Source organism: Rhinoderma darwinii, chromosome 9 (genome assembly GCF_050947455.1).
Source record: "Rhinoderma darwinii isolate aRhiDar2 chromosome 9, aRhiDar2.hap1, whole genome shotgun sequence".
Lineage (NCBI taxonomy): Eukaryota > Metazoa > Chordata > Amphibia > Anura > Rhinodermatidae > Rhinoderma > Rhinoderma darwinii.
Window position 1 is genome coordinate 98,064,196 of NC_134695.1, and position 13,075 is coordinate 98,077,270.

Consider the following 13,075-nt stretch of genomic DNA (forward strand, 5'->3'; position numbering starts at 1 on the left):
GCCCCCCAGATTAAGCCACACCTCTAATCCCACCCAATCCCTGCTTATACACACCTGGTTCAGCCCACACAGTGTAATGCCCCCATAGCTGCCACCATACAGTATAATGCCCCCATACAGTATAATTCCCACACAAATGCCCCATAGAGTATAATACCCACACAGATGCCCCATACAGTATAATGCCCACACAGATGCCCTATGCAGTAAAATGCCCTAACAAATTCCCCTATACAGCATAATGCCCTATAGCTGCCCCATGCAGCATAATACCTCCATAGTTGCCCCCACAGTATAATGCCCCATAGCTTCCCCATACAGTATAATGCCCCCATACTGCCCCACACAGTATTATGCTCTCCATAGCTGCCTCCACACAGTATAATGCCTCCCATAGCTACCCCCACACAGTATAATGCCTCCCATAGCTGCCCCCACAGTATAATGCCCCCATAGCTGTCCCCACAGTATAATGGCCCACATACAGTATAATGCCCCCCCATAGCTGCCCCCACAGTATAATGCCCCCATAACTGCCCTACACAGTATACTGCCCCCCATAGTTGCCCGACAATATAATTCCCCCCCATAGTTGCCCCCACAGTATAATGTCATCCATAGCTGTCCCTGCAGTATAATGCCCCCATACTGCCCCACACAGTATTATGCTCTCCATAGCTGCCTCCACACAGTATAATGCCTCCCATAGCTACCCCCACACAGTATAATGCCTCCAATAGCTGCCCCCACAGTATAATGCCCCCATAGCTTTCCCCACAGTATAATGCCCCCCCCATAGCTGCCCCCACAGTATAATGCCCCCATAACTGCCCCACACAGTATACTGCCCCCCATAGTTGCCCCGACAATATAATTCCCCCCCATAGTTGCCCCCACAGTATAATGTCATCCATAGCTGTCCCCCCAGTATAATGCCATCCACAGCTGTCCCCACAGTATGATGCCCCAATACAGTATAATGCCCCATAGCTGTCCCCACAGTATAATACCCCCATACTGTATAATGCCCCCCATAGCTGTCCCCACAGTATAATGCCCCCATACAGTATAATGCCCCCCATAACAGTCCCCACAGTCTAATGCCCCCATGCAGTATAATGCCCCCATAGCGGTCCCCACAGTATAATGCCACAATACAGTATAATGCACCCCATAGTTGTCCCCACAGTATAATGCCCTCATAACTGACCCCACAGTATAATGCCCCCATACAGTATAATTCTGCCCCATATAGAAAAATGCTCCTAGAGCAGCCACCATATCAGCTAGCCTATGGCAGAGCAAGGAGATACCTCCCTGCTCTGTCATATTGTTCAATAGTATCCGCATCCGAAGGACGCAGACACTATTCAATGGGAGCACGGTGGCTCAGTGGTTAGCACTGTTGCCTTGCAGCGCTGGGGTCCTAGTTTCAAATCCAACCAAGGACAACATCTGCATGGAGTATGTATGTTCTCCCCATGTTTGCATGGGTTTCCTCCGGGTACTCCGGTTTCCTCCCACACTCCAAAAACATACCAATAGGGAATTTAGATTGCGAGCTCCAGTAAAAGGGACAGTAAAAAAAGAGGACCTCTGTACAGCGCTGCATAATATGTTGGTGCTATATAAGTAACTCAAATAAATAATAAATATGGTGTTGCTACCGCTGTAGCAGCCATTGCAGATGCTAGCAGAGCCTCTGGGCATGGGCCCCGTAGAATCTGCTACGCCACTGGTCTTTTCAGATGGAACTACTCTTTAGCCCCACCCCTTATTATTCTGACAACACAACCAACCTTCGCTTTAATTCCTGAGTGCCCAGAACCAGTGATGCCAATGACACCCTTTAATTTGTAGCAGCTTCTGCTCCCCGCCGCAGGCAATCTGTACTCACCTCCCGACGTCTTCTCCGGCGTCGCTTCTCTCCTTGATGCTCAGCGTCTGGTAGCTGCCGAAGCTCTCCACTGGGTCCAAGCGCGTGCTGACTCTTGTGTTCTTAAAGGGCCAGCACGTGCCAAAATGATATTACATATCTTGTGTATAAATGACTTCCTCTTTTACCACTATTGGCCAAAGCAATTTGGTTCTCTTGAGTTCCAAGTTATCCCTGCTGCCTAGTATTGAATTCTTGTGTACTAACCTTTGCCTGTTTTTGGCTATCTGTGCCTGCCACCTGCCCTGACCATTAGCTACATTTTCTCTGACCAATCTCTGCAGCCTGCCCCGACTTATTACTCACTGGACCACTCCGCACTAGAGATGAGCGAACCGGGACAACCGAACCCGGTTTCGGTCCGAACATCGGGAAAAGTTCGGTTCGCAGCGAATCCGAACTTCACCGGGTTCGGCCGAACACGTTTTGACCGAACCCGGCGGAGATAGTCACTGTCCAGGGTGCTGAAAGAGTTAAACGATCGACAGTAACTGTTTCAGCACCCTGGACAGTGACTTCCGATCACAATATACATCAACGTGTAAAAAAAATAGAAGTTCCTCCTTACCGATAACTCCCTGCTTCTTCCTCCAGTCCGACCTCCCGGGATGACGATTCAGTCCAAGTGACCGCTGCAGTCAATCACAGGCCAATCACAGGCTGCAGCCAATCACAGGCCAATCCCAGGCTGCAGCGGTCACATGGACTGCGGCGTCATCCAGGGAGGTCGGGCTGGATGTCAAGAGAGGGACGCGTCACCGTTGCCTTGGTGACGCGTCCCTCTCGACATCCAGTGAGCGTCATACACATAGATGTCCAGTGAGCAACATCTGAGCGACATCTGAGCGTCATACACATAAACACGCCCAGTTAAAAACACAATGTGTGTCTCTACGGTAACCGATTACAAACAAACCCTGTGATTGGCTGCAGAGGCCACGGCAGCCTGTGATTGGCTGCAGAGGCCGCGGCAGCTTGGGATTGGCTGCAGAGGCGGTCACGTGACGTGTGTGACCGCCACTACAGCTTGTGATTGGCTGCAGCGGCGACATGGATGAAACGTCATCGCTGGAGGCCGGACAGGAGGAATATAAGTATGAACATATTTTTTTTTTTTTTATTACATTAAAATTTTATTTTCCGCACGCCGAGCATGTACTGTCAAGGTTGCTGAAAGAGTTAGTGCAGCCCATTAACTCTTTCAGCACCCTGGACAGTACCATGCTCGGCGCACGGAAATTACAGGTTCGGTCAGAACTAGTTCGGTCCGAATCAAACTTTTTCGTGAAATTCGGCGATCCAGCCGAACCGAACTTTTCATAAGTTCGCTCATCTCTACTCCGCACTTGCTACATAGGCCGTTACCAAGGGAGACTACTCAGGGGTAGTGACCTGGGTTCCCCTGCAGCGAAGTTCAGATTGCATGCACAGAGGTTAAAGAATGAAGACCGGGGGTTTTCTTAGGCTAAGGTCCCCGGGGTAGCCCCAAGTCAAGTTCAAGACGAGGTGGGATCACAACACTCCCTGCTGGCCCAGTTACAGCCCATTCCTCAAGCGTGCACGCGCACCCTACGGGACACAGCAGAACAAAGCAGCAGTGAGCGCTGGCATCTGCTGAGGAGGAGCTGCGGGCCAGAACTCACAGATCCATGGCTGCAGCCGTCGGGAGGTGAGTAATCCCGACGATCCGTGGCCATGGGCATTACAAATTACACATCAAATCCTGCCTTGGTGGAATTTTTGATTGGCACACCGGGGAAATTAAAAAACATTGTTTTCTAAATAAAAGTTTAATGTACCCTTGCCCTCCCTTATACCATCCTTGAGGCAAAACTGCTGACAGGTTCCCTTTAAAGGGGTTTCCGCATCAATACAGCACCTTTTTATATGCCCTGTTAGCGCAATCAACATTATAGAGATCTGACCTGTGCTCGGGACCCCCTCTATGAACCAGAGCAGAGCGCTAAATATAAGAGTCTCCCGCTTGGGCTGACCCGGTTCATCCATATATTATATGGTCGACCATTTGATTCCCATATAGCAATCACTGCAGGTGAAATGTGTGGACGGCCGAACCTTTCCCAGCGCTAACAGATGACCACCAGGGGTTCCATGAGCCAGACCTGCGGCAATCAGCAGGTCACAATGGTGGCTGTTATTAGGACAGGGGTTGTCTTCCCAGACAAGAAATTTCCCACCTACATTAGAAATGTTGTATTTTTCCAACCACAATACTATGCGCTGCTATGTTTATCCTGATCCTCCTGGTTCATAAACAGAATTCATGTAGACTATGCAAAACACCAAATTATCTCATACATTTCTGAAGAGAATATTAAATTACAAAACACGGGGTTTATATTTGCACTATGTAACAAAATAAACATATAATAATGGTTTTCACCGTGCGGCTAAATGTAGCAGCGCAGAGAGTCATAACTTATGCAAGTAGAGTATCTGCCAATCGCCTTAATGTATTCATGAATGTATTATCAACATTACAGTTATACAGAGATCTCCTTTTTATTACAATAAAGCTACTTTACACAGTCAAGACTTCTTTAATTGTAGCAGATGTAGACTCTGGACATCCACTGCGTGAGATGATTAATGCTTTCCATATGCAGCGTATTACTTATTTATGCCTTATTTTTAGCGTTTGATGTTCCCTTACCACTTTGTCTTTGGCATGTTTGTGAGAACTCGCAGTCACAAGAATACTGTACTTCTGTATTGAGACAGATGGCATTGTATCTGCTGCTATGAACAGAGTATGTGTCTTCTAGCTCCCCCTAGTGGAAACAGAGCTGCTCACTGTTGGCACAATCCGGGTAAGGTCATTTAAGTGGATAACATATTCAGTCATGTGCCAGGTTCTTACATTGGCTGCGCTCTTTCTCATGTTTCAGAGCTCAACAGGATATTTCCCCTGTGTCTGTTAATACCTAGAGAAGAGAGCAGGCATAAAATCAATAGATTAACCATATTTTTGCCATTTTCAGCAGCAGAGCTTCTTCATGTAACTTGATAGTATCTTCGCTTTTCATTTCTAATTTTAGAGAACTTAAGGGACCCATTGAGAAATATCTTAAAATAGGCATTCTATTGATAGTGTGTTATATTTCATAATCTTATGGTATAAATTATACCAAATATATGATTATTTTTTCATTATCAAGGTTATGATTTGGAATGGGTTAAAAAATATAGATAAATTAGGAGGACGGTAGAAGAGGAGAATCATTTTTAAATAGGACAATAAAATGTACAAAATGTCAATATTTGAAATATTATATCATTAATAAATAATAATAATAAAATAAATATTATTAATAGACATAATAATAATAATAATAATAATAATAATAATAATAATAATAATAATGATAATATAAATAATAATAATAATAATAATAATAATAATAACAATGAAATAAATAATAATAATAAAATAATAATAAAATAATATATATATATATATATATATATATATATATATATTTATTTTTTTTCTAGTCCTAATTGTGAGATAGAAATCATCACCCTTAATGTATTGCAGCAATATGCAACATGAGACGTCTACAGTTTCTCTCTCTTGGCAGACAGATGGGAAGATGGTTGTGAATGAATGTCTGGTTCTATGGATTCAACAAATGTTCATGACTCGGGTTGTGGAGAAGGAAGTAATGTACAGCGTTTCCACATTCCCATCTTAGGACTTGTCTCATACCCCCCCCCCCCCTATCATTTTTTTTTTTTTTTTGTAGCATAGAGAATACAAAGTGTTAACAGATGAACACAGCGATCATTTGCCTGCATGTTCTATAGGACATTCATATATTTATATATCTATGGATTATTAATTCTATAAATATCCAGAGAAGTTGCTCTGTTTGCGCACATTGGCTTTTAATTTTAACTATTTATGTGCCAGAAGACAACAACCCTTCCTCCAGTACATAACAATATATCTGTAGTGTATAATATATAAAGAAAACAGCCATTCTTTGCTTTCTGCTTCCCCAGCAATGACAGATTGACAGAGTTACCAGGGGTTCAATCCCCCCCCCCCCCCTAGGCTGATAGGTTTTTAGTGATTCTGCTCTCACTAGAGGTCAATTCATTCAACAATAGCACTGTAAAACTAGTGGCTGCTGCACAACCTCTTGGGAGATCAAAAAGCGTTAATCACATTTCAGTCCCGTGAACAAATTTACTGTGATGTTGTGTCTGATTCCCAAAGAGGTTCTGCAGAAGCCAAGTTCTGGCCATTATCTATGTTATATTATAAAGGCAGAGGTTTTCTTCACAGGCAAAACATTATCCACATGCATTGTAAATGTTGTATTTTTCCAACCACAATACTAGGCACTGCTATGTTCATCCTGATCTTCCTAGTTCATAAAAATAATGAGGCCTGTCTATCTATCTATCTATCTATCTATCTATCTATCTGTCTGTCTGTCTGTCTGTCTGTCTGTCTGTCTGTCTGTCTGTCTGCCTGCCTATCTGTCTGTCTGTCTGTCTGCCTGCCTGCCTATCTATCTATCTATCTATCTATCTATCTATCTATCTATCTATCTATCTATCTATCTATCTATCTATCTATCTATCTATCTATCTATCTATCTATATGATACAGAGCTGGATTTGACATTTATGGATCTGTACATTGTGATAAGCTCTTGAATTAAATGAATGCAGTAGGTTTACCTGCAGTCCTACATAAGGTAACAAAGTCCACTCTGCTGCATCTGACACAATCGCCACTGCTATATTTGGAGTAAATATCTTCCTGTTAATCAGTAAAGATCGAGTTAAAAATTTGAGGTTATTAAAATATATGGAAATGTTGTTTTTTGGGGTCATTGCACAGCAGGAAAAAAATCAGCTCTGCTACATCTACGGTTGCAAATCAGTCTCAATTGATTTAAAGGGCCAGTGCTGCAAACGATATAGTCAGAGAGAAAGAAAGATGGAACGTGATTCTATATAGCGATGATTTTGATGGCTGTGGCAGCTAAATGGTTACTAGTCATAGACCGGGCAGACGACGACTGAATCGACAATGACAAGAAAAGTTGGGCACTTCACTTGAAATGATAATAATAAAAAAAATGCATCCATGAATTTCCAAGCAGCAGACCAGCCTCCAAGACTAGCAGCCCAATAAGAGCTGTCAGGGGAGGCTCTCCGAGATCACTTTCTCACAACCCTTCACTGTTTTGCTCAGCAGCCAGGCACATTGGAACAGCTCACTGATAAAATTCAAGGATTTACTGGGAATATCCCTGCCTCTCTCTTTTTTTCTCACTCTCTCTCGCTCGCTCTCTGTCTGTCTGGAGAAACACTGCTGATGTGTAGAGAGAGGGATCTGGAGGAACCTGCATCCTTCCATCAGGACACATAGAGAGTGTCAATCTCTCCATCAGCATGAAAAGGCATAGGAGCCCACAGTAAGTGAGGACTGCTCATACACCAGGGATCCATCCGGCTTGGTACCCTCTTAGATCCCTCATAATACATCCTGAGCTTGGAGCTGCAGATGAAGATGCTGCCTGATCACTGGCACAGTAAGTATTCACCCTTTCCATTGCTTATGCGACCATTGGAGCCACTTTGTGGGGTCTCGCACCATCTCCCCTCACACTGAGAGTTGTCTTGATAAATGGCCAGGGCTCTCTGCCACTGCCTGGGAATATTCAGCCTCCCTGCAGCAAGTGGTGATGAACATGTCATTCCCTGGTTGCAGGTGACTACCCATCTTTTTATAGGGTGAGAGTTAGTTGGGCTTCTTCTCACATAAGGGGTCTCTCTATCCCCCTACTGTATTATTTGGATTGATACTGGAGTACATTAGTCTATGGGGTTTTTTTTGGAATTCATTCCCTGGTTTGCACTTGATGTGATGAGAATAAATATAATTCACCGTCCTCTTATGTAAATTGCTAGAGAGTGATGTAGATTGGGAGAGTATTACTAGTGTTATCCTTTTATTTTTTTCGAGAGTGGGGGGTGGTGGGCAACGATGTGGGTGGGGGACTAGTTGCAGCAAGAGACCTGTAAGATTTATACCTACTGCATGACACATGGGGCGAGAGAGAGAACTAGAAGATTTAGATGATCCTCTATGATCTGATTGCAGTAGAGACTTAGCTTCTTGTCAGTTTCTAGATACAGACACCAAGTTCTCGTTATTTAGTCCACTTGGCTTTCTCGAATAGCCACCAATGATAAACTCACTCCTAAAATTCTCTGGCAGGTTAGCAGCCCAATTAAATAGAGAGTGGTTAGTGGCTAGACATGGCATTTAAATGCCTGGAGACCTCTGTCCCGATGGGTGTTCTCACTATACAGTATGTTGCACTCATATTGTGGCACTTGGAAAATGGTGCAATAAAACAGAACCATCTCTCCTTCATTGGACCTGCAGTAGCAGGTATCTCATGGGAAGACTAGGGTGAATCCACACTCTATAATGTATCAGGACCATTTCATCGCCTGTGGCAGCTGAAGGGTTAAATCCGAGTCCTGCAGCACCATGCGAATATGGAATTTTCTAACTGTCTATGAGCCTATGATTTAATTATGTGAACCCATCATCAAAAGGGCAACAACCAAAACATTAATAATACAACATGGGAACACATGAGCCAAATAAAATGTCAAGTTAACACATGAATGGTTCATGGTGCTTCCATTTCAACAGGTCTTTTTAAAAAAAAGATCCCCAGACATTGCAAATTTTTGCATTTACGGAATGATGTCAGGATTACGAATGGTTCTGGATGGGCAGAAAGAATCATTGCAAATTCATTTTAGAGTAAACCTGTTGGGGCTCAATGATGCTGAGAGATGTTATTGTAATGTGTCTGTGTACAGTCTTTAGCAGGAGTTACAGACATATTATTGTCAAGAAAATCAATATTCTCATGCACAAGTTGAGCTTCATGGATCAGGAAATGAATCAAAGTTGACTTTGAACAATAGGTAGAATTTTCTTAGGACCAATCAGTCATCAGAACATTTCCAGCATCCTCTGTAATCCATTCTGTAAGACCAGAACATTAACGTGTCAAGTCCTTTCCAATAACCCAATTTTAGAAACTTTTAGAATTTTTTGACATCATTGTTTTTCTAGAGTCCAAAAAGTTGAGCTTAAAAATTTGTGAAAAATTTCAGAGCATTAAAATAATATAGATCACACTCCAAGCAGGACAAAGATGTAATCCAGTCAGACACCAGGATAAGATGATACCACTGGCAGTCTTACTGCTTAATTATTTTTGGCTTGGCACCACACACAATGAATATCAAGTATGGGACCTCTGTTGGACTTCATACATAGACTTCTTGAATCAATTTAATTTTAGACGTGTTGCTGCATTTGAATCCATGCTCAAAATGCTAAGAAGAAGATGAAGGCCTCTGCAAATAGGAAATAAATGCTGATTTGCTGTTAAAAATGTAAATATTTTATGATCCCACGTGCACTGAATGATTTCACCATACTGAGATGTTTTTACGGTAGCTCAAATAAAATCTGATACAGCAAGGGGGTTATCGGCACCAGCAAATATATGGTTACTGCCTGGCACCCATAATCTTATTTGGCATTTTTACCTTAACCCACTTACAGTATTGCCAGTGTCAAAGAAAAACCTAATCTAGGCTGTGGTATATGTGACCAGTAGGGATTCAATAAGGATTCATGAGTGTAAACATAGGATAATGCAGTCACACACACGGGATGCACGCGCATCATGTCATGTTAGACGACAATCAATCCAACATATTATTTTTTTAATGCTGTCAATTACATAACCGGCATTGTGAGAGAAGAGAATAAATAAATAAATAAATACATGTTTTACTTTCCATTACCTCCAATTTTCAAAGTATGATTCGTGTGGCAGCACAGAGAACTTGCTTTGAGTCATGCCTGAAAAAAAAGCATTTACTGTCTGTCACCTGGTACGTAATTATCGATTCTCCGCTGCTGTTCAGCAAATAAATAAGTACCTTTAAGGACTCCGAGAAGTTTTGTACGTTTTAATGAAAACACAAAAAAGTTACATGAAACCTTGGAGGAAGCTTGACACTACTAGGGTGCTGGAGTAGGTCTCTTCCTGGACACCACATAGTGTAGAGTACATATGGAATGTGGGGTACACTTCTTTTGTTGTTTTTATCGTCAAGCCAGATGGTCATCAATGTATGTCACTGGACTGTTTAACCACTACTGTGTTCTAATATTAAACATAAAGATATGTGTGGTTTTTTTATGTTATATACTTTTTAATAGGGTAATTTTTAACTATAGTTGTCCCAAAATATTATCGTAATAGCAGTGTTAATGCGAAGAAAATAGTAATAATAATAATAATAATAATAATAATGCTTTTATCTATAAAATCGAGATAAAGCACACTAACAAATAAAATCAAATTAAAATGTAATAAGAGAAAAAATATTGTCCAGAAGTAAAAAAAAGAAAAAGTTCTAACTATACTACTATTAATTTTTTTATTATTATTAAAAGTCTAAGACAAATTGGCTTTAAACTATTTAAAAAATTGTAATAGTTTCCATTGAGCCGGACATTTACTGGAGAGTTATTATATTCTGAAGCTGAAAAAATTGAGCTAAGACTCAAAATTTGGACAATAATAAGCCGCCAATGTCCAAGTTGTAAGCCCCTCTTATTGATGGGGTGCCAAACAAACGCTCAAAAGACAATTGCACGCTCCGTTTTTTTTCCACACCTTGCTGTAATACCAAAATTATATCTTCATCCCAACTTTGTCAAAGTTTAAAAATCAACCCTGTAGGGAAAAAGGCTGAAATATAATTCTTTCGGAATTAAATACCTTCAGAAAACAGTAAGCTCAGTGGGTTTTTGAGCACATATCTAACAAAGAACCCCGATCTGAAGTTTGAAAAGACAGGCAGGGGGCTACGACTTTCAATGTGTATTTTCAATTTTTGGAACAGCTGGCTCTGTGTATGACAAAGACTATTATTAACTGGCGTGAGAAATGTAAAAATCTGTTCATTATATTTACTACACTGCTGATGTGATTGAACTTTTAAGCCTGGTTATAATGGATAAAATGACTTAGAGTATGTGTTCTGGAAAAAAAATATATAAATCCTGGTTAACAATACAGATTAAATACTAAGCTACAATAAATACATATCCTGCTCTAAAAAAACAAAACAATAAAATGAGAACTATGTATAATGCGAAACCCTTAATGCAATTGTCAGATAGGTCTCTATCTGGTTTGGTTTATCTTGGATGGACCAGATGCTGTGGTCTGACCAATTGATGTAGACTGAAGATAAAATAGTTAATTTTGCAGACATAACAAAAGCAGCGTGTAATTGATGTTGGTTGTGAGACAGTACTGTGCCCTTCAGCAGGTCTTCCAAATTGCGATGAAGTCCAACATGGACTAAGTTCAACATGCCATAAGGGGTTTTAATGATAAATAAGAGATTCAAAGGCATTTTGTATTATTGGAGTAGCAGTTGAGTTGTATTTTATCTGTTGTTGTCTATGAAGATGAACGTAAATACGTATTCATTACACAATTCAAGATATGGGTCATATAAACCCTGTTGAGATCTTTTTGTTTTCGGAAGCTAAGAGTCTATTAATACATATCAGTCAAGATTGGTTAAGGACTATGTGGTCTCTAGAGAATATATTTACCTGAAAACAAGGAACTTTGAGGTACTAGATGGTAAGCTATGTGGGTTGAGTATAGTTTGGTGCTGCATGAATGATTCTTATTGTTCTTCCATATGTAGATACAAAGTACGAATGTACAACACTTGGAAACCCCGCAAAATTGTTGATTTTCTTTAATATGGAAATGTCTTTCTACACCTATTCTATAACTTAAGTTAAGTCTTTTCCACCAGAACACACAAAGAAGACTTCTTAAAGATGTCTTCTTACACTAAATATAAACTTGTGTTGTAGGCATATTCATTGGGATTTCTAATGTATGAACTACCCTGTATCCTATCATGGCCCCATCCTTTGGTTCTTAAAAAATGATCCTCTTTATGACTATCCTTCTAAACAAAAAATACGTTTTTTGAGGCTTCTTTAGTCATAAAAATGCTTATTATATACTTGACTAGTTAGTAGATTTTACATTTTTTTTGGAACTTTTTGAAAATTAAGACTTGGCTAAAATATTGAAATCACTGAGCTGTGGAAACCTATACCAAAAATAACCTACTATAACCCTATTGTGTAAATCTGAATTCTCATGTTCAGTCCATTTTTAAGTTATGTTCTTTCCTTTCTTTTGGCTTTGAGTAATTTCTTACCTCGAAGAACATTCCTAAACTACAGTTTTTGGAACAAAAGTGTCAAAGAAAATAAATGCATAGGCAATTCTTGATACTATTTTACTGCAAATGTGCATCAATCACTTCCAGATAGATTGTGTACTACTTACAACAAAGTTATAGACTTCGGCAGGAGAGAGCACCAATTTTGGACAAATGCTCTACACAAAGAAATATCCGTTCTTTGATCTCTAACCATTGGGGAAATGCGTTTTGAGCTATAACCCAACAAATTTTACTATAACATGAAAAAGATAAAGTAGATGTGGATTTTATCATGTCCTCATAAGTTCTCCAGATGGAAACGATACACCGTACAGTACAGTACAACTTTAAGAACCAAAAAGAGCCATCATGGTATCTCCCATTGCTCCTTGTCCTCTGTTGTCAGCAATGATCCAGAGAATTTTAACTATGATGCCCTTGCTGTGTTCGTATTTCCCATGTAACAATACAATGTAGCTGAAAGGGCCTTCGTCTATCTAGGACCATCACAAATCATGTCATTTTCTGATACATGTCAAATTTATTTCATTTGGGGGGATAATGAGAACTGAATTTTAGCCTTCAAGGAGAACATACATTAAACATGATTGTGCTTCTTCCAAGTTTTCCATTGCGGTTACTGTAACAACATATTAGGTTAATATTGAAATGCTTGGTAGGAAAACTAGATTTGCTTAAAGGATGGGGCTTCATTGAGATAACCCGTAACTATGCAATGGCTTCATAATCATGAAGGACTGTGCTCAACCTAGTACAGATCAGAGG

General features: G+C 40.6%; 1 protein-coding gene across 1 annotated transcript in view; it reads left to right on the forward strand.

Annotated features, from left to right (window-relative positions):
* Positions 1-7,127: 7,127 nt before the first annotated feature.
* LOC142661261 (cadherin-8) overlaps positions 7,128-13,075 on the forward strand; it is a 279,721-nt gene continuing 273,773 nt past the window's right edge. The window contains exon 1 of the mRNA XM_075838641.1: positions 7,128-7,509. The gene's annotated coding sequence lies outside the window, so the exon portion shown is untranslated. The remainder of the gene's footprint in view (positions 7,510-13,075) is intronic.